The sequence below is a fragment of the Protobothrops mucrosquamatus genome, unplaced genomic scaffold (assembly GCF_001527695.2).
Source record: "Protobothrops mucrosquamatus isolate PMUCROS unplaced genomic scaffold, P.Mucros_1.0 scaffold1991, whole genome shotgun sequence".
Lineage (NCBI taxonomy): Eukaryota > Metazoa > Chordata > Lepidosauria > Squamata > Viperidae > Protobothrops > Protobothrops mucrosquamatus.
Window position 1 is genome coordinate 13,124 of NW_015388107.1, and position 5,220 is coordinate 18,343.

A 5,220-nucleotide genomic window follows, 5' to 3' on the forward strand; every position below is an offset into this window, starting at 1 on the left:
CAATGGGAAAGAGGGAGGGAAGGAGGAAGAGACTAAGGGAGGGGAAGGAAAGGAAGGAAGGAAGGGACAATGGGAGAGAGGGAGGGAAGGAGGAAGAGACTAAGAAGGAGGTGAAGGAAAGGAAGGAAAGAAGGAAGGAAGGGACAATGGGAGAGAGGGAGGGAAGGAGGAAGAGACTAAGAAGGAGGTGAAGGAAAGGAAGAAAAGAAGGAAGGAAGGGACAAGGGGAGAGAAGGGAGGGAAGGAAGGCAGGCACCCACCCCAGTCCCATTCCAGAGAGCCATAGATTTTACCCCACAGGCACTCTGCAACCTGAGTGATCAGCTGGCCATGCCCCCTGGCCATTGATCACGTGACCCTGGGACACTGTGAACGTCATAAGTATGAATCAGTTGTCAAACATCTGAATGTAAATCACATGATCCTGGGGATGCTGCAACAATCATAAGTTTGAAAAATGATCATAATTCGCTTTTTCAGTGCTGTTGTAACTTCAAACAGTCACTAAGCGAATTGTTGTAAGTCGAGGACTACCTATACTTTCCCATTTTTTCCTCTTTTTTTGGGTCAAGTTTTTGATACCCCTCGGCCAGCTGGATGGGGGGTTGGGGGTCACCACAACATGAGGAACTGTATTAAAGGGTCGCGGCATTAGGAAGGTTGAGAACCACTGAGTTAGACTAAGCAATTTCTCTTTGTTCCAGAACCCTTCATTCCCCCCTTTAATTTTGTAACAGAATGCTTTCTGTTACTTGGTGACCAATGACATATATTCCTTTGTTATTGCAGTGATAATCAGGACCTTGGCTGGCTTATGGGGTTTATCACTACTTATGGAGGATGCTATGACCCTCATCCCCGAGATGGTTGAAGTAACTGTTCTTTGGATAACAGGAATCAAAGATGGCAAAACCAAAAGACCTCTAAATGCTAACATAACCAGAAAATTTTCCCTTCGACAATCACCAAAGATCTCTTCAAACCAGCTTGTGTCTGTGGCAGCTGTCCAGGTTTCTGAAGAAGCTGGGTGTATTTCCTCCACACAGGCAGCAACATGTAAAAAAGAAAGCCATACCCCCCTTGTTTTCACAAAACTTTCTTTTGTGGTGTTATTTTAACCAATTAATTTTCTTTATCTTTCTGTACATGTACAGTACTTCTCACCTCGGGCTAATGGAGGTTCCTGCGCAAGCATAGTATAGAGAAGCAAAATAGCATTATGTTATTCTAAATGCCCTTGATTTGTAATTATTTCTAATACAGCTTGCAGTCTAACAATTCTATTAAGCATATAAACAAGAGTCCTATAACTTATACATTCCACCTTCTTGCCATGTAGTAAATCTGTCTGGGGCAGTCCAGTTGAGGGGGGCATCTATTAGATAAGTCCATAAGGCAGACTGTTGGGGAATGTTTGCCATGGGAGTTTGGGGTTAGGCCAAATCGGTGGTAATCCACCAAAAGGATACTGAGGTGCTCACCTACAAGAGATGTTCACACCTAAATCTCCCCAAGGTTTTTACCAGAACCTTCTCTTTTTAAAACAGACGCTTCCCACTATGAAAGTGGTCAGAGTCCACATGTTGGGTCTATTTGTGGCTTTCCAGTGAGATTTTGACGTAAAATTTATTTCACGTGCTTTCCAAGGCCATTGTTCACCCATGCTAGTACCAACACACATATAACAGTTAGTCACATTTAGAGATGAAGCAATTCTTTTGGGCCAGATCAATAAAAAGATTATTTGATACTGAGGAAATTTCAATTGTGGTTTCCAGTTCATTATAAAAAGAATCTGGGACAGTGGTATAATAGTGTCAAACTGAACCCATATTTGTGTCCGGTTCAATTGATAGCTGGTCCAAATGATGCTGAGAAGTTTGCTGGTCTGGTTATCTCGAAGCACACTAGGTTGCAGGAATCAGCATTGCACTGAGAAGTGCTGACTCCTTTAATCATATTGAATTTTCTTTCGATTGTGTCAGGTTGGGTAAGAAGTATAAACGTATTTTGCATTAAATGAGTAAGCCTGTCTCCATACTTAGTCCATTTAGCTTGATTATAGTCAATAGATTTACATGCATCATAGGAAACTCTAGCACTATCCATAAGTCTCGTGTTATTCTTCTCAAGAGGTATAGTCTGTGCGTCCTTCCATATGTCCAGGTTTGAAGTTGTCGGTAGGGCTTTACTGTATTGGCAGAAGCATAACAAATGACCCTATCCCCCACTTTGCAAGTGAAATATGTAGTCTTGTTATAAACACATCTCCCTTTTGTTCCTTTAATAATTGAGCCCATGGTCTGAAGAAGGTGTGGAGGAAACAGCAGCAACAAAGTTTTAAAAAATGTAGCAATACACAGTCTATATACTACGAACCCAAGTTCTAGGATAGTTCAGTCCATTGAAGTTTTTCTCCTAGTTAGATGGAAACAGTTCAACAGGCAAGGCAGGTCGAAATTTCACTTTCAGGCCATCCAGCTGTGGAGCTTATCACTGGAGAGGGAATGATGGGACTTTCTATGGACTCACGCTTTGATTCCTTCACTCTCACTGCAGTTGAATTCAGGAGGACTTGGCATGGTTGGGACCAGGACTGGTACTTATAGGTGACAGTTCTTTCACCTGAACACACTCTCCAGGAGCAATAATGGTCAGAGACAGGTGGTAGGGCAACCTGGACCTGTACTGGAGTAACAGATAAAACTTGCGCCAGATTATGAAAATACTGAGTAATATTCTTCTCTTCTTCACTGACATTCTTGAACCTTCGTGCAACTCCCATCCATCATTTCAAATAGGACAAGGCAAATTATCCAGAGTTGAGGCTTGTAAATGGCCTCACCACTAGATGTCACAACCTGTCCAGCCATTGTGTACCATCCACAACATCAGCCAAAACCAAAACACATAACACCTCCCCCTCTCAACATTCATTTCCTTCGCGTACCTGCCTGCCCCATTTCAGCCTCCCATGTGCATTCTCTTCTCTCAACTTTATGTGAGTAACTTTTTTCCCTTTTACTATTAATCTTTCTTCCAATTTCCAAAACTATCCACATTCTCTTCTCCTTACTAACAAATTCAGTTAACTACAGGGAGGAACCCCCCTCAGCTCCCACTAACATTCTCTTCTCCAACATCCAACATCCACTATGTCCTTTTTTTTCAGCTACTTTGCTATGTCCATCCATAAACAATCAGGCTGAACCTTTGTCTGCAATTCTATCACTTCATGTTCTAATCAGATCAGTTTAGTGAGTTCAAGAACTGGATAGGTTCTAAATCATTTAACAGCTCAGTCCTTTTGCTCAACACAACTTCTGCTATTCCAGAACCAACATTCATAAAGAGATAAAAAAAACTTTTTTTTCCAGTGCAGCTCACAAAAGAAAACAAATTAATGAGGTATTCTGAGTTAATGTCCTGAAAATATGCAAAGATTGAAATTAGAGCATCAAACTTTTTGAAAACATTTAAAAATCTAAGCAAAACAATTCAGAATCATTTTCCTAAAGTTTTTCCTTTTATAATACATTTAGCTTTAGTAGAAGGGATTGCTCAGGTGTCATTGGTTATGTTATCTATCAGGTCAGTCACATTGCTTTCCTTTTGCACACACACAATCATTGGCAACCAGCCCAAAAACTTTAAACCAAAAGGGACACATTTGCAGGGAAAAAGGGAAGGGGACGGGATGTTACAGATTCTGCATTTCTAAGCTCTGAACACAAACTGCAGCAGGGAAACAAAATGACACATTTGTGACGAGAAGCCATGCTAAACAAGTTAACTTTGTTCTTTGTCCCTGAGCAAAATTAGAACAGAAGCCAAAAAACTACCATTTCAGACTTCACCCACCCCCCTTTCTCCTTTCCCTCCACCTTCCAGGCCAGAGTTAATCAGAGAGAAAAAAAGTTTTAAGATGATCAACCCCAAACCTCCCCCCTTCTCTCCTTTTCATCTCTCTCTTCCAGAGCAAAGAAAAAAAACGTAGCAAGCTGATAACAAGAAAGCTGAACAAAATTTTAAAAAATTGCACAGGTATCTTGGCCCCTTTTGAATTTCTCTCACTTACAGCATTCTTTCAACAAAATAATTTTCTCTTTTCAGATTCTCATGCAAACACCTTTGACTTAGTTCACAACAACAACAAAATCTGCAATTTACTGTTTCTGCCACACCCTGGGGTGGCATGGGGAACTCTCTCTCACACACACACACACACATTTGCACACCAGCATACTCACACATTCACTTCCATTCAGACTGCTTGCATACACAATTTCACATATAAATATTTCATTTTCATGCTTTTTCCAGGCAAATCATTTATTTTTAAATAAGGCTTTTTTGTTTGTTATTATCAGAGGGTTTTGTCCATCTCCCAAAACACATATATACACAGATTTATTTATTTATTTATTTACATGGATTTATATGCCGCCCTTCTCCCTATAGGACTCAGGGCAGCTTACAGCATATTAAAACACATAAAACATCGTCCCCCCATAAAAACCTATTAAAAACCAAATATTTTTTTTTCGCTGTATAATTAATTAAGATTTAAATTAAAATTGTCCCTATTTAAACATTCTCCCTAGGCCAGACCCGCTTGTTGAAAAAGCCATGTCTTGAGGGCGCGGCGAAAAGGTAGGAGGTCCGGAATCGTCCGGATCTCGGGGGGTAGTTCGTTCAAGAGGGTGGGGGCACCCACAGAGAAGGCCCTCCCCCTGGGGGTCGCCAGCCGACACTGCTTGGCCGACGGCACCCTGAGGAGGCCCGCTCTGTGGGAGCGTACCGGTCTATGGGAGGGGATCTGTGGCAGAAGGCGGTCTCGGAGATATCCAGGCCCGATGCCATGGAGCGCTTTAAAGGTGGTAACTAACACCTTAAAGCGCACCCGGAAAGCCACTGGTAACCAGTGCAGCTCGCGCAGCAGCGGTGTTACACGGGAGCGACGAGTCCCTCCCAACACCGCCCGCGCGGCCGCATTCTGGACCAGTTGCAGTCTCCGGATACTCCCCACAGGGAGCCCCATGTATAGAGCATTACAGTAGTCCAGGCGGGAGGTGACGAGAGCCTGAGTGACTGTGCGCAGAGCGTCCCGGTCCAGAAAAGGGCGCAACTGGTGGATCAGGCGAACCTGATAAAACGCCCCCCTGGTCACGGCCGACACATGATCTTCCAGTGTCAGCCGTGGATCCAGGAGGACACCCA